Source organism: Zea mays, chromosome 3 (assembly GCF_902167145.1).
Source record: "Zea mays cultivar B73 chromosome 3, Zm-B73-REFERENCE-NAM-5.0, whole genome shotgun sequence".
In the NCBI taxonomy this organism is placed as follows: Eukaryota; Viridiplantae; Streptophyta; class Magnoliopsida; order Poales; family Poaceae; genus Zea; species Zea mays.
In genome coordinates, this window is record NC_050098.1 from 56,873,069 (window position 1) to 56,894,748 (window position 21,680).

The window sequence follows — 21,680 nt, forward strand, 5'->3', positions numbered from 1 at the left end:
GCAAGTTTTGTACTTGGCCGAACCACGGGATAACCACCGTGTCAACTCTGTGATTGCTTTCTTGTGGTTATCGTGTTTTGAGTTCTCTCTAGCCACTTGGCCATACTTGTGCTAATCCTTAACAAGTTTTTGTGGCTTAAGTTTTGAACTTTTACAGGATCACCTATTCACCCCCCCCCTCTAGGTGCTCTCAATTGGTATCAGAGCAGTTCTCTTCAAGAAAGGGACTAACCGCCCGAAGAGATGGATCCTAAGGGGAAGGGAATTGTGATCAACGACAAGGAGAAGGAGTCCTTCGTCAACGAGCCAAGGGATGACAAGTCAAATGACTCGGGCTCGGGCCACAAGCGAAGAGATGGGAAGAAGAAGAAGACAAGACGCATCAAGGAGATCGTCTACTACGACAGCGATGAGTCCTCTTCTTCCCAAAAGGACGACGACCACGACAAACAAAGGAAACCGGTTAATTCTAACTTTTCTTTTGACTACTCTCGTATTCCGCAAAGTTCAAATTCACATTTGCTTTCTATTCCACTCGGCAAGCCCCCACACTTTGATGGGGAGGACTACGGATTTTGGAGCCACAAAATGCGTAGTCACCTATTCTCTCTCCATCCTAGCATATGGGAGATTGTAGATAGTGGAATGCACTTTAATAGTTCGGATAGTCCTATATTCATTAATGAGCAAATCCATAAGAATGCACAAGCTACTACTGTTCTTCTAGCCTCATTGTGCAGGGATGAATATAATAAAGTGAGTGGCTTGGATAACGCCAAGCAAATCTGGGATACCCTCAAGATCTCCCATGAGGGAAATGACGCTACCTTGCTCACCAAAATGGAGTTGGTGGAGGGCGAGCTTGGAAGGTTCGCGATGATAAGGGGCGAGGAGCCAACTCAGACATACAACCGGCTCAAGACCCTTATCAACAAAATAAGGAGCTACGGAAGCACGCGATGGACGGACCACGACGTCGTCCGACTAATGCTCAGGTCCTTTACCGTTCTTGATCCTCATTTGGTGAATAATATTCGTGAGAATCCCAGGTACACCAAAATGTCGCCCGAAGAAGTCCTAGGAAAATTCGTCAGCGGGCGAATGATGATCAAGGAGGCAAGGTATGTGGACGACGCCTTGAATGGACTGATCAACGAGCCGCAACCTTTTGCTCTCAAAGCCACAGGGAACAAGGAGGCGCTACCCAGCAAGGTGGCGCAAATTGAGACGGCCGGTCTTAATGAAGAAGAAATGGCCCTCATTATCAAGAGATTCAAGACGGTGCTAAAGGGTCGCAATGGACAGCCGAGCAAGACTAAGACCAAGGAGAAGCGATCATGCTTCAAATGTGGTAAGCTTGGTCATTTTATTGCTAACTGTCCCGATAATGATAGTGACCAGGAAAAGGGAAACAAGAGGGAAAAGAAGAAGCATTACAAGAAGGCAAGGGGCGAGGCGCATCTAGGCAAGGAGTGGGACTCGGATTGCTCCTCGTCCGACTCCGACAATGAAGGACTCGCCGCCACCGCCTTCAACAAATCAACCCTCTTCCCCAACGAGCGTCACACATGCCTTATGGCAAGGGAGAAGAAGGTATGTACTCGCAACTCTACCTATGTTTCTTCAAGTGAGGACGAATCTAGTGATGAGGATGAAGTAGATTATTCATGTTTGTTCAAGGGCTTAGATAGATCTAAGATAGACAAAATTAATGAATTAATTGATGCCTTGAATGAAAAGAATATACTTTTAGAAAAGCAAGAGGATTTGTTGTATGAAGAGCATGATAAATTTGTTGAGGCACAAAAATCCTATACTTTAGAAGTTAAAAGAAATGAAATGCTTTCTTTTGAACTATCTACTTGTCATGAAACCATTTCTACTTTGAAAGGTGTCAACAATGATTTAAATGATAAATTAGAAGTAGCAAATAAATCCAACTCTCGTGTAGAACATGTTGAAATTTGTACTAGGTGTAAAGATTTTGACATTGATGCTTGTAGTGAACACCTAGTCTCAATTTCCAAGCTTAATGATGACCTGGCTAGTCTTAATGCTCAACTTAAGACTAGCAAGAATGATTTTGATAAGCTAAAATTTGCAAGGGATGCCTACACAATTGGTAGACACCCCTCAATTAAGGATGGACTTGGCTTCAAGAGAGAAGCTAAGAACTTAACAAGCCATAAGGCTCCCATTCTCGCCAAGGAGAAAGGGAAGGCCCCTATGGCTAGTAATGTGCAAAAGAACCATGCTTTTATGTACTATGATAGGAGATATTCTAGAAATGCTTTTAGAGGTCATGATATGTTTGATTCACATGCTTATGACTCTTATGCTATGACTGCTTCTAGTTCTCATGTTATGCATGGTAGAAATATGTCTAGGAGAAATGCTATTCATCATGTGCCTAGAAAGAATGTTATTCATGCTCCTAGGAAAGTAGTGAATGAACCTTCTACAATTTATTGTGCTTTGAATACTTCATTTGCAATTTGTAGAAAGGATAGAAAAGTAATTGCTAGGAAGTTAGGGGCAAAATGCAAAGGTGATAAAACTTGTATTTGGGTCCCTAAGGAAATTGTGACTAACCTTGTAGGACCCAACAAGAGTTGGGTACCTAAGTCCCAAGCCTAAATTTGCCTTGCAGGTTTATGCATCCGGGGGTTCAAGCTGGATTATCGACAGCGGATGCACAAACCATATGACGGGGGAGAAGAAGATGTTCACCTCCTACGTCAAGAATAAAGATTCCCAAGATTCAATTATATTCGGTGATGGGAATCAAGGCAAGGTAAAAGGTTTAGGTAAAATTGCAATTTCTAATGAGCACTCCATATCTAATGTGTTTTTAGTTGAGTCTCTTGGATATAATCTGCTATCTGTGAGTCAATTATGTCATATGGGGTATAATTGTCTATTTACAAATGTAGATGTGTCTGTCTTTAGAAGAAGTGATGGTTCACTAGCTTTTAAGGGTGTATTAGACGGCAAACTTTATTTAGTTGATTTTGCAAAAGAAGAGGCCGGTCTAGATGCATGCTTAATAGCTAAGACTAGCATGGGCTGGCTGTGGCATCGCCGCTTAGCACATGTGGGGATGAAGAACCTTCACAAGCTTCTAAAGGGAGAACACGTGATAGGTCTAACTAATGTTCAATTTGAAAAAGATAGACCTTGTGCAACTTGTCAAGCAGGGAAACAAGTGGGAGGCTCTCATCACACCAAAAATGTGATGACAACATCAAGACCCTTGGAGATGCTGCATATGGACCTTTTTGGACCCGTCGCCTATCTGAGCATAGGAGGAAGTAAGTATGGTTTAGTTATTGTTGATGACTTTTCCCGCTTCACTTGGGTGTTCTTTTTGCAGGAAAAGTCCGAAACCCAAGGGACCCTCAAACGCTTCCTCAGGAGAGCTCAAAATGAGTTTGAGCTCAAAGTGAAGAAGATAAGGAGCGACAACGGATCTGAGTTCAAGAACCTTCAAGTGGAGGAGTTCCTTGAAGAAGAAGGGATCAAGCACGAGTTCTCCGCTCCCTACACACCACAGCAAAATGGTGTGGTAGAGAGGAAGAACAGGACGCTCATCGATATGGCAAGGACGATGCTAGGAGAGTTCAAGACCCCCGAGCATTTTTGGTCGGAAGCCGTGAACACGGCTTGCCACGCCATCAACAGGGTCTACCTTCATCGCCTCCTCAAGAAGACGTCGTATGAGCTACTAACCGGTAACAAACCCAATGTATCGTACTTTCGTGTATTTGGGAGTAAATGCTACATTCTAGTGAAGAAGGGTAGAAATTCTAAGTTTGCTCCCAAAGCTGTAGAAGGGTTTTTATTAGGTTATGACTCAAATACAAAGGCGTATAGAGTCCTCAACAAATCATCGGGTTTGGTTGAAGTCTCTAGCGACGTTGTATTTGATGAGACTAATGGCTCTCCAAGAGAGAAAGTTGTTGATTGTGATGATGTAGATGAAGAAGATGTTCCGACAGCCGCTATACGAACCATGGCGATTGGAGAAGTGCGGCCACAGGAACAAGATGATCAAGATCAACCCTCTTCCTCAATTATGGTGCATCCCCCGACTCAAGACGATGAACAGGTTCATCAAAAGGAGGCGTGTGATCAAGGGGGAGCACAAGATGATAACGTGATGGAGGAAGAAGCGCAACCGGCACCTCCAACCCAAGTTCGAGCGATGATTCAAAGGGATCATCCCGTCGACCAAATTCTGGGTGACATTAGCAAGGGAGTAACTACTCGATCTCGATTAGTTAATTTTTGTGAGCATTACTCCTTTGTCTCTTCTATTGAGCCTTTCAGGGTAGAAGAGGCCTTGCTAGATCCGGACTGGGTGTTGGCCATGCAAGAGGAGCTAAACAACTTCAAGCGCAATGAAGTTTGGACACTGGTGCCTCGTCCGAAGCAAAATGTTGTGGGAACCAAGTGGGTGTTCCGCAACAAACAGGACGAGCACGGGGTGGTGACGAGGAACAAGGCTCGACTTGTGGCAAAAGGTTATGCCCAAGTCGCAGGTTTGGACTTTGAGGAGACTTTTGCTCCTGTGGCTAGGCTAGAGTCCATTCGTATTTTGCTAGCATATGCCGCTCACCATTCTTTCAGGTTGTACCAAATGGATGTGAAGAGCGCTTTCCTCAATGGGCCAATCAAGGAGGAGGTGTACGTGGAGCAACCCCCTGGCTTTGAGGATGAACGGTACCCCGACCATGTGTGTAAGCTCTCTAAGGCGCTCTATGGACTTAAGCAAGCCCCAAGAGCATGGTATGAATGCCTTAGAGATTTCCTAATTGCTAATACTTTCAAGGTTGGGAAAGCCGATCCAACTCTTTTTACTAAGACATGTGATGGTGATTTGTTTGTGTGCCAAATTTATGTCGATGACATAATATTTGGTTCTACTAACCAAAAGTCTTGTGAAGAGTTTAGCAGGGTGATGACGCAGAAATTCGAGATGTCAATGATGGGCGAGTTGAACTACTTCCTTGGGTTCCAAGTGAAGCAACTCAAGGACGGCACCTTCATCTCCCAAACGAAGTACACGCAAGATCTGCTAAAGCGGTTTGGGATGAAGGACGCCAAGCCCGCAAAGACTCCGATGGGGACCGACGGACACACCGACCTCAACAAAGGAGGTAAGTCCGTTGATCAAAAAGCATACCGGTCAATGATAGGTTCTTTGCTTTACTTATGTGCTAGTAGACCGGATATTATGCTTAGCGTATGCATGTGTGCTAGATTTCAATCCGATCCTAAGGAGTGTCACTTAGTGGCGGTGAAGCGAATTCTTAGATATTTGGTTGCTACGCCTTGCTTCAGGCTCTGGTATCCAAAGGGGTCTACCTTTGACTTAGTTGGATACTCAGACTCCGACTATGCTGGATGTAAGGTCGATAGGAAGAGTACATCGGGGACGTGCCAATTCTTAGGAAGGTCCCTGGTGTCATGGAACTCTAAGAAACAAACTTCCGTTGCCCTATCCACCGCTGAGGCCGAGTATGTTGCCGCAGGACAGTGTTGCGCGCAACTACTTTGGATGAGGCAAACCCTCAGGGACTTTGGCTACAATCTGAGCAAAGTCCCACTCCTATGTGATAATGAGAGTGCTATCCGCATGGCGGAAAATCCTGTTGAACACAGCCGCACAAAGCACATAGACATCCGGCATCACTTTTTGAGAGACCACCAGCAAAAGGGAGATATCGAAGTGTTTCATGTTAGCACCGAGAACCAGCTAGCCGATATCTTCACTAAGCCTCTAGATGAGAAGACCTTTTGCAGGTTGCGTAGTGAGCTAAATGTCTTAGATTCGCGGAACCTGGATTGAATTGTAGCATACATGTAGTTATGCTTTTGATCATGTTCCTTTTTGCATTATGTTGCTTATTATGGTGCTCAAGTTGTACAAACACTCCCTGGACCTCACAAGTCCGTTGCAAAGTGATGCACATGTGTAGGGGGAGATGTGTTACAACTTGACCCTTTGAGACTAACCATGTGCTTGAGTTTGATAATTTAGTCTCGAAGGAGGATTGAAAGGGAAAAGGTGGACTTGGACCATGAAAGACTTCCACTGCACTCCGATGAGAGGGTAACTAATTCCAAGTTCATCTCATAAAATCTTATTGCCATTTGCTCTTAATTGAAGACTTTGGTGAGGCAATGGGGTTAACAGGCCAAGATTAATCCCGTTTTGGTGCTTGATGCCAAAGGGGGAGAAAATAAAGGCCAAAGTGATAAATGGATCAGCTACCACTTGAGAGATTTTGAAAATAATAGAATAGAGTTTTTGTATTGTTAAACTCTTTTATTGTCTCTCTTGTCAAAAATTGGCTTCTTGTGGGGAGAAGTATTGATTATGGGAAATAGGGGGAGTTTTTGAAATCTTTGATCAATCTCTTTTGGAATGACTCTCTTTATGCTTCAACATGTGTGTTTGACTTAGAGATAGAGATTTGAGTTTGATTTGCAAAAACAAACCAAGTGGTGGCAAAGGATGATCCATATATGCCAAAATTGAATAAAACTCAAAGTTAGTTTTTATTTGAAGTGATTTTGCACTTGTTCTAGTTGCTTTATGTTGTGTTGGCATAAATCACCAAAAAGGGGGAGATTGAAAGGGAAATGTGCCCTTGGGCCATTTATAAGTATTTTGGTGATTGAGTGTCAACACAAGTGCTTCAATGTGAATCAATGCCCATGGAAGAACAAAGTGCAAATCTTCAACAAAGGTATGTTTCTAAGTCTTAGTACATTGGTTTTGTGTACTAATATATTTGTCTAAGTGTTAGAAACAGATAGAAGAAGAGAAGAGAAGACTTGGCTGTGTACAGCCAAGGGGCTGTTTCGGTCTGGGGCACCGGACTGTCCGGTGGTGCACCGGACAGTGTCCGGTGCACCAGGCTGCCTCGGACGAAGAGGCCGCTCTCGGGTTTTTCTCCGGCGACTTCGGCTAAAATTCACCGGACTGTCCGGTGTGCACCGGACTGTCCGGTGAGCCAACGGTCGGCCGGGCCAACGGTCGGCCGCGCGATCGCCGCGCGACACGTGGCCGAGCCAACGGTCGGAAGGAAGCACCGGACTGTCCGGTGTGCACCGGACATGTCCGGTGCGCCAACGGTGCGCAGATCTGACTCTGACAGCAACGGTCGGATGCGCTGTTTATGGAAACAAATCGGGCACCGGACAGTGTCCGGTGTGCACCGGACTGTCCGGTGCGCCACGAGACAGAAGGCAAAGATGGCCTTCCAGATTTGTTCCCAACGGCTCCTAGCTGCCTTGGGGCTATAAAAGGGACCCCTTGGCGCATGGAGGAGTACACCAAGCATTCCTACAACTCTTCTAAGCACCAAGACATCAATCTCACGCATTCGTTTCATTGTGATAGCATATAGAGCTCTTGTGGAGTTGTGAACTCTTTGTGTTGCGTTGCGAGCTCTTGTTGCGACTTGTGTGCGTGTTGTTGCTTTGATTTTCGAGTCTTGTGTGCGTTGCTCATTCCCACCTTACTCCATATTTCTTTGTGAACTCAATTGTAAGGGCGAGAGACTCCAAGTTGTGGAGATTCCTCGCAAACGAGAAAAGATCAAAGGAAAGAAAAACACCGTGGTATTCAAGTTGATCATTGGATCACTTGAGAGGAGTTGAGTGCAACTCTCGTCCGTTGGGACGCCACAACGTGGAGTAGGCAAGTTTTGTACTTGGCCGAACCACGGGATAACCACCATGTCAACTCTGTGATTGCTTTCTTGTGGTTATCGTGTTTTGAGTTCTCTCTAGCCACTTGGCCATACTTGTGCTAATCCTTAACAAGTTTTTGTGGCTTAAGTTTTGAACTTTTACAGGATCACCTATTCACCCCCCCCTCTAGGTGCTCTCAAAGACAAGGAAAGCCTCTGACCTCCTTTCCGACCTTGAAATGACATTCCGGTGTCTCAAGGCGAAAGGCGTGAAACTCAATCCCGAGAAGTGTGTCTTCGGAGTCCCCCGAGGCATGCTCCTGGGGTTCATCGTCTCCGAGCGGGGCATCGAGGCCAACCTAGAGAAAATCACGGCCATCACCAACATGGGCCCCATCAAGGACTTGAAAGGAGTACAGAGGGTCATGGGATGCCTTGCGGCTCTGAGCCGCTTCATCTCGCGCCTCGGCGAAAGAGGCCTACCTCTGTACCGCCTCTTAAGGAAGACCGAGCGCTTCACTTGGACCCCCGAGGCCGAGGAAGCCCTCGAGAACCTAAAGGCGCTCCTTACCAGCGCGCCCATCTTGGTGCCCCCCGCTGCCGGAGAAGCCCTCTTGATCTACGTCGCCGCCACCACTCAGGTGGTCAGCGCCGCGATCGTGGTTGAGAGACGAGAAGAGGGGCACGCATTGCCCGTCCAGAGGCCAGTCTACTTCATCCGTTAAGTACTGTCCGAGACCAAAATCCGCTACCCGCAAATCCAGAAGCTACTGTACGCAGTAATTCTGACGCGGCGAAAGTTGTGACACTACTTCGAGTCTCATCCGGTGACTGTGGTGTCATCCTTCCCCCTAGGGGAGATCATCCAGTGTCGAGAGGCCTCGGGTAGGATTGCAAAGTGGGCGGTGGAGATCATGGGCGAGACAATCTCGTTCGCCCCTCAGAAGGCCATCAAGTTCCAAGTCCTGGCGGACTTTGTGGCTGAATGGGTCGACACCCAGCTTCCAGCAGCTCCGATCCAACCGGAACTATGGACCATGTTTTTCGACGGGTCGTTGATGAAAACAGGAGCGGGCACGGGCCTGCTCTTCATCTCACCCCTCGGGAAGCACCTCCGCTACGTGCTGCGCCTCCATTTCCCGACATCCAACAACGTGGCCGAGTACGAGGCTCTAGTTAACGGGTTGCGCATCGCCATCGAGCTAGGGGTCTGACGCCTCGACGCTCGTGGCGACTCGCAGCTTGTCATCGACCAAGTCATGAAGAACTCCCACTGCCGCGACCCGAAGATGGAAGCCTACTGCGATGAGGTTCGGCGCCTGGAGAACAAGTTCTTCGGGCTCGAGCTCAACCACATCGCCCGACGATACAAGGAGACTGCGGACGAGCTGGCTAAGATAGCCTCGGGGCGGACAACGGTTCCCCTGGACGTCTTCTCCCGAGACCTACATCAACCCTCAGTCAAGACCGACGACACGCCCGAGCCCGAGAAGGTCTCGGCCCTGCCCGAGGCGCCCTCGGCTCGGCCTGAGGCACCCTCGGCCCCCGAGGGTGAGGCACTGCGCGTCGAGGAAGAGCGGAATGGGGTCACGCCTAATCGAAGCTGGCAGACCCCGTACCTGCAATATCTCCACCAAGGAGAGCTACCCCTCGACAGAGCCGAAGCTCGGTGACTGGTGCGGTGCGCCAAGTCGTTCGTCTTGTTGGGTGACGGGAAGGAGCTCTACCACCGCAGCCCCTCAGGCATCCTCTAGCGATGCATATCCATCGCCGAAGGTCAGGAGTTATTACAAGAAATACACTTGGGGGCTTGCGGTCACCACGCAGCACCTCAGGCCCTCGTTGGAAATGCCTTCCGACAGGGTTTCTACTGGCCAACCGCGGTGGCCGACGCCACTAGGATTGTACGCACCTGCCAAGGGTGTCAATTCTACGGAAAGTAGACCCACCTGCCCGCTCAGGCTCTACAAAAAATACCCATCACCTGGTCGTTTGCTGTGTGGGGTCTGGACCTTGTCGGTCCCTTGCAGAAGGCACCAGGGGGCTACACGCACCTACTGGTCGCTATCGACAAATTCTCCAAGTGGATCGAGGTCCGACCCCTAAACAGCATCAGGTCCGAACAGGCGGTGGCGTTCTTCACCAACATCATCCATCGCTTCGGGGTCCCAGTTCACCGGCAGAAATTTCCTGGACTTCTGCGAGGATCACCGCATCCGGGTGGACTGGGCCGCCGTAGCTCACCCCATGACGAATGGGCAAGTAGAGCGTGCCAACGGCATGATTCTGCAAGGACTCAAGACGTGGATCTACAACGACCTCAACAAGTTCGGCAGGCGATGGATGAAGGAACTCCCCTCGGTGGTCTGGAGTCTGAGGACAACGCCGAGCCGAGCTACGGGCTTCACGCCGTTTTTTCTAGTCTATGGGGCCAAGGCCATCTTGCCCACAGACTTAGAATACGGTTCCCCGAGGACGAGGGCGTACGACGACCGAAGCAATCGAACCAACCGAGAAGACTCACTGGACCAGCTGGAAGAGGCTCGGGACATGGCCTTACTACACTCGGCGCGGTATCAACAGTCCCTGCGACGCTACCACGCCCAAGGGGTTCGGTCCCGAGACCTCCAGGTGGGCGACTTGGTGCTTCGGCTACGACAAGACGCCCGAGGGCGCCACAAGCTCACGCCTCCCTTGGAAGGGCCATTCATCATCGCCAAGATTTTGAAGCCCGGAACATACAAGCTGGCCAACAGTCAAGGCGAGGTCTACAGCAACGCTTGGAACATCCGACAGCTACGTCGCTTCTACCCTTAAGATGTTTTCAAGTTGTTCATACACCTCGTTTACATACGCCAACAAAGTCTAACCGTCAAGGAAGGGTCAGCCTTGCCTCGGCAAAGCCCGACCCTCCCTCGGGGGCTAGAAGGGGGGCACCCCCTCTGCGTCAAAATTTTCCTCGGAAAAAGTCTTCCACCAAAACGACTTTCGCGTCTCCCGGCTATATCAGTAACAGGACCCCGAGAAACGAATAAGAGTGCATGTAAGTGGCAAGGCCGACCGAGTCGAGGGACTCCTACGCCTCCGGGATACAGATACCTCACTCGTCACCTACCGCGAAAAATAACTCTTACTTGGGTAAGCAATCCTGCTACTAACGAACGAGTCCGGATACGCAAAACAGGAGGAAAAGAGACACAACTTTATATTACGACGACAAAGTGTTCGGGCCTCGGCGGCCGCAAAAGACACATACGCATTCAAAATAAACTGCTCCGGCAGAATCAGGCGTCGCCCGGAGAAGGAGCCGCGCCCTCGGCTTCGTTTCCACCCTCGGCGAGATCCGCCCCGGCCTCAGACGATGGTGCAAGCGGAAGGATCTCTGCTTCAAAGTGGTCGCCAGCACCGCGCTTGGGCCCGCGGCTGCCGCGTCAAGCCTCTGGACTTCGGCCAGGACAACTTCATCTTCGTCAGGAAGGCAATACCCCTCGTTGACCCGCTCCAGATCCACGTCGTAGTGGGAAGCGAGCACGGCGAAGGCCCGCCTGACACCGTGATGCAGCGCCTCGCGGAGTCTGCCGCGCGCGTGGTCACCCAAGGCCTGCAGGAGACTCTAAGGGGAGCTCCCTGAGGGGACGTCGTCGAGACCAAAGACCCGGCAGAAGGCCGAGATAGCCTCGGACATGGCCACGTGGTCGGCCTCCCTCTGCTCGGCCGCCTGGGCAAGTGCCTTTGTGGACTCATCGAGGGCAGACTCGAGCTCTGCAAACAACCAAAGCAGAAGTCTTCAAACACGAGTTGAAGAATGAAGCTGAATCAAAATCTTAAAACAGCCAAGACATAACTTCGGCTCGGGCACGCTGCTTCGAGGATGTGGCTTGGGCCACGGCTAGGTCTGCCGCAAGGGCTCCGGCCCAAGCAGACGCCTCAGCTAGGTGGTCTCCAAGGGCCTCAGCCCGACTTTCAGCCTCGGCGGCCCGGCCTCGAGATTGGTCCCGCTCGCTGATGACCTGGCCAAGCTCCAACTGCTGCCGCTGTGCCTCTGCGCGTGCCACCGCTGCCTCCGCTCCCAGATCGACACAGAGCAACCGAAGGTCCGCCACCTCGGCGCTCCGTTGGGAGAGGCGCTCGGTAGCCTCGGCAAGCGTGGTCCTCAGGAACCGCAACGAACCCCAGACATCAGCCTCGCGGCGGATGAACGACGACTTGGCGGCGCTCAGATCCGTCAGATCCTGAGGAAAGGAAGCGTGCGTCACAAAGAATGCCTTGATCACGTGAAAGATATGCCTGAAATCCTTACTGGAGGATCTTGGGAACGTCCCTGCAAAGGACCTCCAAGGTCGACTGAAGCGACCCCACCGTTGCCTCGGCACACTCACGAAGCCCGTCCCAAGACTGCTCCTCTCGCTCATCGTCAAGGACGAAGAGGGGATCCGAAGCACCACTGGTCCAGAACCGAAGCGACTGACGCCGCCCGTCGGGACTGCGCCACGCAAGGACGAGGTTGCCGCTCCCCAGGACGGGTCGCGGTTCTGCGCCCCCTCCTCCGAGGCATGGAGTAGCGGCGCCTCGGCCATCTCAGCGTCGGCGGCGACGGGCGGCTCCACGGCCAAAACGACAACCGCCTCGGCAGAAGCCGGTGCCAGCGCCGGTAACACGTCTAGTGGGCTCGAGGCCGCAGCCGCGCCAGCAGTGTCCCTTGGCACGACGGCTGCCTCGACGGAGGGGTCAGCCTCGGGAGCTCGCCCCACGGCAACTTGTGCCGCCTGAGCCCCCTGCTTTGGGGCATCTTGTGAGGAGGCCAGCTGGCCGGCAAGGCCCGGCGCGGCACTGGCTGCAGAAGCCGACGCCGTCTTAAGGACCTTCTGGGGAGCCAGACCGGTCGAACCGTGCCTCCGTTTGCTGGGAAGAAAGGGAAGAGAAGGATCAGGACACACGAAGAAGGAGCCGGGACAAAGGTATCCTCAGATACTTACCCACTCCAGGCCACGACCAATCGTGCCTGCGGGGAGGTCCCTCGAGCCTCGGTCCCTGAGGGTACCACCGAGGTTAGCCCCGCTGCCGGCTTCGGCACCATCCTTGCCTCGGGCGCCCGAGGCACCAGAGGGACGGACTGCCCAGGCGCAGCCACGACGACCCGAGGATCACCCTCCTGTGCAATCGGCACAGGCAACAGCTCTTGGGGAACAGGTGGGTCGGCCTGACTCCCCGGGGTCACTTCAACTACCTCGGCCAAGGGGTCAAGTACCCCCTCGGCCTGCCCCCGTTCTTCGAACCGGGACCCCGACGTCGTGGCCCCGGATACCGACGGCGCCAGCCCGCTCGAGGGCTGGCTCGACAACCCCTGGCCCAGCCTCAGATCAGGGCTGAGGCCAAGGCATGCAGCCACGTTGTCATCTTCATCATCGTCATTGTCGTCGTCGTCGTCATCGTCAGGCGTCTCCGGCGATGGCTCCCTCGGGAGCCCATCCCTCTCCTGCTGACGACGAAGCCTCTCCAAGGCGTCCCGAGCCCGCATCCGCTCGCGGGCCCGAGCCTTCTTCGCGTCCTTCTTCTCCTTCCTCTTCTCCGTGGCGACCCTCCGCGCGGCTCGGTCCACCGCGTCCTCCGGGACCGGTGGCAGGGAAGGCTTGTGAAACCCCACCTCCTGGAGACGGACGAAAAGTCTCGGATGTGAGAACTAAGGGCAATCCGACACAAGAAGGAAGAAGGAGCGGACACTCACCACGGACACACACCCGTGATCGGGACGCATCGAGAGCTGGGTAAGGGCGCTGGCGTCTAACCTCCCTACCGTACCGGCTACCCGCCTGTGGAGGTCATCGGCAGGAAGGGGGACTGAGGACATCTGCAAACCCTCCAAGTCGACCCCCGGCGTCATCTCCCAAAGCGACAGCCGCCGCTCCGTCAAGGGGAGCACCCTCCGGCGATGAATGGCGGCAACCACCCCCGCGGCGGTGAGCCCTCCTTCTCGCAGCTCCTCCAAGGCCTTCAAAAGGGGCTGGAGATTCTTCTGTTTCTCGCGCGGGGCCCCGTAGCGCCAGTTACCGCCGACGGTGGTCACCACTCGCTGAGAAAACAACGGGAGCCTCCCGTCGTCATTCCGGAGATAAAACCACCAGCGCTGTCACTCCTTGTTCGAAGACGCGAGGATGGCAGGGATGTACTGCTGCGCCCGCGCCTGCCTCAACTGGAGGATGCATCCACCGGCCCGCACCGCCATGCGAACTCTTCTTTCCCCCGTCGTCGAGGCAAAAAGCTCTGCGGAGAAGAGATGGGTCCACAGGTCCTAGTGGGGGGCAATCCCCAAAAACCCTTTGCAAACCGCCGCGAAGATGGCTGCTTGCGCGATGGAGTTGGGGCTGAGATTGTGCAGCTCCACCTCGTAGACGTGCAGAATCGCCCGCATGAAACGACTTGCCGGCACTCCGAACCACCGCTCGTGAAAAGAGACGAAGCTTAGCACATACCCCAGCGGCGGGGACGGGGCGGCTCCGCTCGGAGGGGCCATCCACTCCGGCTGCGGGTCACCGGAGAGAGGACGAAGCAAACCATCGGCAACAAGGCCTCCAGATGGTCCGCCGTGATGGTGGAGAAAGGCCACGGGTCGCGCGGCGAAACAACGGTCACCCGGTCGGCCATCACCAAGCAGAAGAGGTGGCGGCGGAGCGGACAAGGTGCGCGTTTTTCTTTCTCTGGCTATTCCCTCAGGTTGCAGAAACCTAAGTGGGAGGCGAGCAGCAGAGTAAAGAACCGTCACTGGTCCCTCTCCCGAATATATAAAGGCCCAGGCGAGACCCGTTCAACACTTCGCCCGAACCCGCCGCGAGATTCAAAACTCAAAGGCAAGACGCCTGTTCCTCGAATGGCTCGTGCACGCACAACGGCTGCCCCGCGAACCACTCGTCCCGTCGCATTAACTCTGCGGCAGGACAGGCGGCACCTTTGGCAGGCGAAGCAGGCGAAGCAGGCGACGTCTCACCTCCGCCATGATGACCGCGTCAAAAAAGGTGCGCCACGTCGTTCAAATTCATATCCCTTTTTCTCTTCCCCTTTCTCTCTCTTGCTACAGGGACCGGGAAAGGGGACACTCCGAAAGGGATCCTTCTCCGTGAAGGAAGCGGGCCTCGAGCCCCCCTACTGATCAAAGGTTCGAAGGCTGGCCCCCCGGAAGGGTTCGATAACCGCCTCAGAGCATTCGGGCCCCGAGCCCTCCTACTGATCAGAGGATCGAAGGCTGACCCCTCGGAAGGGTTCGACAGCCGCCTCAGAGCACTCGGGCTCCGCGCCCACCACTGGTCAGAGGTTCGAAGGCTGGCCCCTCAGAGGGGTTCGACAGCCGCCTCAAGCCACTCGGGCTCCGCGCCCACTACTGATCAGGGGTTCGTAGGCTGGCCCCCGAAGGGTTCGATAGCCGCCTCAGAGCACGCAGAGCGAGGGATGACTCTGTGTACGTCTGATACATGGCCAAGGCTCGGGCTACGCTCCCGAGGTACCCTATGACATTTCCGAGACCAGCAGGAGCGATTCTGTAACAGAATCCCATCAGAGGGAGCATCGAGCCCTCGGACCCTATCAAACGGGACTGGGTCCGGCAAATCACCTGCAGGTACTTTTGGAGCGCGCCTCTGGGCCACTAGCCGACCCTTATCGAATGGGGCATGGGTGTCCACTCGGATCACCCGCTAGCAACTCATTGGAGACATCATGTTCGGCGCCCTCCGAGGGCAACATGGCGCTTTCCCCCCTCCTCCTTGCGGAAAGGCGACGCAGGGGCGTATGAAAAAAGCCGAGTCTGTCCTTGACCGTCCTCTCGCTCTGTGCGGAGGCTCGGGGGCTGCTCTCGCAAACCCGGCTCCGGCCAAACTGTTGACAGCGTCAACATACCAGCCCGAGAACTTGGAACCTGACTACGCACCCGGGCTACGGCCAGTTCGCATGAGGGAACAACCAGACCGACCGAAGCATCACGAAACGCGCTAAGACCTCGAAGGAGTCAAACCACTCCTCCGAGGCCTCGGGGGCTACACCCGGCGGGTGCGCTCGCGCACACCCACCGGAACAAAACGCAACCGAGAAAGGCCGGTCCCCTTGCAAAAAAGTGCGACAAAAGCCTCCAAGCGAGTATCAACACTCCCTTCGAGGCTCGGGGGCTACTGTCGGGGACCATATTTAGGGGTACCCCCAAGACTCCTAATCTCAGCTGGTAACCCCCATCAGCACAAAGCTGCAAAGGCCTGATGGGCGCGATTCAGGTCAAGGCTCTGTCCACTCAAGGGACACAATCCCGCCTCGCCCGAGCCCGGCCTCGGGCAAAGGCAGCCGACCCAAGAGGATTCACGTCTCGCCCGAGGGTCCCCTCAAGCAACAGACGCACCTTCGGCTCGCCCGAGGCCCAGTCTTCGTGGAGAAGCAACCTTGGCCAGATCGCCACGCCAACCGACCGTATCGCAGGAGCATTTAATGCAAGGATCGACTGACACCTTTTCCTGACGCGCGCTCCTCAGTCGATAGGGCCGAAGTGACCGCAGTCACTTCGCCGCTCCACTGACCGACCTGACAGGAAAACAGCGCCGCCTGCGCTGCTCCGACTGTTGTTCCACTCGACAGAGTGAGGCTGACAGCAGCTAAGTCTAGCCTCGGGCGCCATAGGAAGCTCCGCCTCGCCCGACCCTTGGGCCCGGACTCAGCCTCGACCTCAGACGACGGACTCCGCCTCGCCCGACCCCAGGGCTCAGACTCAGCCTCGACCTCGGAAGACGAACTCCGCCTCGCCCGACTTTAGGGCTCGGACTCAGCCTCGACCTCGGAAGATGGACTCCGCCTCGCCCGACCCCACGGCTCGGACTCAGCCTCGACCTCGGAAGATGGACTCCGCCTCGCCCGACCCCACGGCTCGGACTCAGCCTCGACCTCGGAAGACGAACTCTGCCTCGCCCGACCCCACGGCTCGAACTCAGCCTCGACCTCGGAAGACGAACTCCGCCTCGCCCGACCCCAGGGCTCGGACTCAGCCTCGACCTCGGAGGAGTCACCGCCTCGCTCCTCCCTCCAGCTTGCCGAGGCGGTGACTCCTGGTGTTTATATTCCGCTCGACAACGAGTATGGATTTAAGCATGTAATCAGTGGATAAAATGAATGCTAAATTTTAAACATCTTCGCCTATCACGATTTTTATGTCGCATCTGCTTCGTTTGTCGCAAGTGCGACATCGTTTTTATTTTTATCTATCCGGGCTCTTTCTAAAGTTTTGTGATGTTCGGAACATCGTTGTTCTGAAAATCGGTGCGTCCGATGATTATTTAAAATTCATCGCTCGCGCGAATATGAATTCGGAAACTCGACCCACTGGATGATTTTATCCTGGGCAAATTAATTTGAACTCAACAACAAAAGTGTTAATGCAAAATTAAATTGGACAACGCCGGAATCCAAGAGAAACCAGACGTAGAATTATAAACTGAGTCGTTTCCGAGTTGAACCCGATACCGTTTAGCTTGATTCGTTAATATCAGGCTAAAACTCGAACCTTGGTAATTTAATCTATTCCTTACCAGATAAATTTTTGTCTGGCTTCTAAGTAAACCAAAGCTGATTACAATATCAAAGTTGAAATCAGTTCAATCCGGGTTGTTGTTTCTCGCCCGAATTCAAATCTTCAAATATAAATAAAGGGTAAGAATTCATTTGACACTGGAAATATTCATCGAATCAAATGGAACACAATCTGAAATACTGTTGTTAACATCATTCTGATTTGTTCTGATTACGTCTCGCCCCGATCTAAAAATTTTGGCTCAACAATATCTACGAAATTCTTTAAAGTAATTAAAAAAAAGAAAACAGAAAAAAATCTAAAAATAAAAATCCTAGTCGGCTCTATCCTCCCGCCGCCCCTACCATATTTTCTTCCTGCTGCCGCTCTTCTTCGTCCCGATTGTTTTCCTGTATCGCGCGCCTATATCTCCTGCTCACTCGGCGCCCAATCCATGGCTGTGTCTCCATCTCTCTTCCCCATGGCCGACTCCCTCCCATGGCGTCCTGGCTCCTGCTCTCCTGCATCGCGCCTAGCCTCTCCAGCATCCGGCCGAATCTCCCATGGCGCGTGTGCCCCTGCTTGTCTTTGCGGCGCTCACTCTCTGCTTCTCTCCCACGAGCTCGCCGCGGTGCTTTTCCCCTGCTCCCATGGCTGCTTGTCCAGCCGCTCCTCTCTCCTCCCTCCACTCTCCCCCAACTCGCCCAGCCAGCCGTGGTTCTCCCCATGGCGGGAACCTTTTCCCTGGCCGCGGCTCTTCCCCAAGACGCGCCCATCCCTCTGCTCCACTGCGCCGCGCGCCCAAGTGTCTGCGCGCCCTGCTCCCTGCGCACGTCTTCTTCCCCAGCCGCTTCTTCCCCGCTGCGGATCCTGTTGCCTGCTCGCACCCAACCGAGCTCCCCATGGCGCACGCACGGATCTTCTTTCTCCCCGACGCGCGCTCTCCCTAGCCGAGGCCCCTCCTTCCCGTCTCCCATGGCGCCTCCCCTATTGCTCGGATTCCAGCGCGCCCCCGCTCCCTGTTTGCCCCAGCGCTTGCTGCATCCATGGCCGGCTCTTTGCGTCGGCTTCCTCTGCAAACTCCCTGGCGCTCGGTGCTCTTTGCGCACGCTAGTTCCAGTTCGGCCGACCACGCAGACTTTCTTCTCCCTGGCTAGAACTCTTTTTTCGACCATGGCGCGCTCGAGCTCCTCCCTACTCGCGTCGTTGCCTCGCCTGTTCGTCCCTGCGCGCTCGCCCGTCCGAGCTCTACCCAGCGCCGCGGCTTCCAGCTCATTCTCCAGCCTCCCTCTTTCCTGCGCGCGTGTTCCGTTATTCCTGCGCGTGCTGCCGCGAAGCTCCCTATTCAGTTTTTCTTCGTCGCGTTGTCGTGCGCGCGAAACTGTTTATAGTCGACATCGAGTCCGTGATGTGCGCGTTGGACACGGTGAAACGCTACATGTGCTTGTGTCCGAGCCCACCCGACCGTGACCTCGCTTTGCTTCTCATGTCGCTGCTCGCCGAGTCCTTCCCCAGACCATATGCCATAAAATTCGTTCGGCCACGGTCCCGTCAAATTGCGAAGCTCCCTGCCGTGTGCTTGCCCAGCTCGGATTTCGCCGGCCGCCGTTCTCTAACCCGTGTGCCGGGCCCGGTCGGCGTCATGGAGTTTTGGTTTGTTCGGCTCATTGTTGACCTCACCGGTGTCGTCAAACCGTCGAACCTGAAAGGATCACGATGCCCAAGAGGGGGTGAATTGGGCTTTTCTAAAAATCAACACTAATTAAAACCTAAGCAAGAGCTAAACAAAAGCCCAACTTCACCCCAACAACTAGCACTAAGAATATAATACTAGAAATGTAACAAAGCTAAGATAATACTTCAAATACTTGCTAAACAAATACACAATGTAAAGTGCTTGAATTAAGTGCGGAATGTAAAGCAAAGTTTAGAAGACTCCTCCAATTTTTCCCGAGGTATCGAAGAGTCGGCACTCTCCACTAGTCCTCGTTGGAGCACCCGCGCAAGGGTATCGCTCCCCCTTGGTCCTCGCAAGAACCAAGTGCTCACTACGAGATGATCCTTTGCCACTCCGGCGCGGTGGATCCCTCGAGACCGCTTACAAACTTGAGTCGGGTCACCAACAAGATCTTCACGGTGATCACCGAGCTCCCAACGCCACCAAGCCGTCTAGGTGACGCCGATCACCAAGAGTAACAAGCCGTAGACTTTCGCTTGACCAAGAGAAGCCTAATGCAAGTGGTGTGTGCTCTAGGTGGCTCTCACTAGCGCTAATGAGGAACAAGCGTGGATTATGATTCTCTAATCTCCTCACTAGCCTTTTGGTGCTTGCAATGCTCTACCAATGTGCTGGAATAAATGTGGAGTGCAAGACATTGAATATGATGGGTGGAGGGGGTATAAATAGCCCTCACCCACCAACTAGCCGTTACAGGCAATTCACTGCGCGATGGCGCACCGGACAGTCCGGTGCGCCACCGGTGCGCCAACGGTGCGCCACCGGTGCGCCAACGGTCACTTCCAACGGCTAGTTCTGACAGAGAGCCGTTGGGCTCATGGCGCACCGGACAGTGAACAGTCCACTGTCCGGTGCACACCGGACAGTCCGGTGCGGTGTCCGGTGTGCCACTAAAATTCAACTCTGAACGCTGCGCTCTCGGGTTTCTGCGAAGGGAAAACACTGCCGTGGACCAGCTTGGTCCCACCTGGCAGAGGGTGCACCGGACAGTCCGGTGCACACCGGACAGTCCGGTGCCCCAAAGCCAGAAACACTAACTCTTGTTTTTCAGATGATTTTCAAATCGGTTTTCGCTCTAACTTGTGTGTGAGTTCTAGAGTGACACCTAACACTGTATATGAGTGTGATTGTGCACCAACACTACACTAGAGCTCTCTTGGTCAAACTACTCATCGACAACCCCTCTTTATAGTACGGCTAAAAGAGAATAAAAGACCTAACTAAATCGCGAGTGTCCACATCTCCTTGACACTCGGACTCCGTAGACCTTCACCTTTTGTTCCGTCGTTTTAGCCGTCGCTTCGAGTTCTTATCTCCGGGATTGTTTTCACCGTTGTAGTACTTCTACCTGTCATGCGACCTAACTTACCATTTGTCTCTGCAAAACACACGTTAGTCACATATAATATTACGTTGTCATTAATCACTAAAACCAACCAGGGGCCTAGATGCTTTCAATCTCCCCCTTTTTGGTGATTGATGACAACCCTACAAGTTTTGTGAGAGTAGTTTGTTTTGAAGATTCTGTCAATAGAAAGAATGGTTAGTTATACTCAGTAATCTTTGACAGAAAGAATGTGTACCATAATAATAAGAGTGAGCGCATACACATCATAAGATTCTTGTTCATGTAAAAGTGAAGTTAAATTAATGAAACAAGAGCTAGAAGACTGGTGATATAATATAAGGTGAAAACATAGTACACACAGTCAATCATACGCAACGAGAGTATATGACGAGTTTGTGAGCCAAAAACATCAAGCTAGTACAGAGAGTAGCAAGCACATATATTACACCAAAATGACTCTGACTCTCTACTAACTCTCTAACTCCCCCTAGCTCTCACAACTCATATCTCTCCCCCTTTGGCGTGGATGGAGCAATAGGAGTGACGGGAGCAGGCAGAGTGGGTGGCGGAGTGGAAGCGGATGTATGAGTGGAGGAGCGAGACCGGGAGGTAAGACGACGAGCACGGAATGCAATCTGATCGGATGGAACATGCGGCTGATCTCCAAGGGCAGCCTGCGCAGCGGCTGCGGCAGCTGCTGCCGCTGCACGGGCTTCTCTGTCCGTACGCCGCTTCTTGCGGCCTTCCTGCTGCTCCAAATAGACAGTCTTGCCCTTCACCTGCCTGAAAGGGCGACGAGGGTCCTCATCATCGCCACCCCCTGACGCCGACACATTCTTCGTGCGCGGCATCCTGAACTAAAGTCTCCAAATGAGATAGAGAGACTAAGCACAGAGCAAAAGTGACCGATAGATCTAGCAAAGAATGAGATGACTACCTGGAAAGCTCACACGAGAGGTGACGATCCAGGCAGGACGGGAGACGGCACACGGTCACACAAGGTCACTGAAATGACAGAAGAGGTGAGCACGTATTAGTCACATAGTCATAAGCATATGAAATGTGAATAAATACATACACAGAGAGATATGGCACGATACGGGACGATCAAGAAGTCAAATGATGTGAAAACGATGTTTGACGGATAAATAGTGCCATAGAAGGTTTGGAATTCGAATTGAGGCACGAAACGATGTGGGATGGAGCCAATACTTCACGAATAGGTTTATATAGGTGAATATGAGTGAAGTGTGTGCTTGGTTTGAATTTAGTCGAAGAAAAAGAGATTTGGGCACTCGGCTCGGAAACGATCGCTCAAAACGGGAATTTTGGTGAAATTTAAGCCTGGGATCTCGA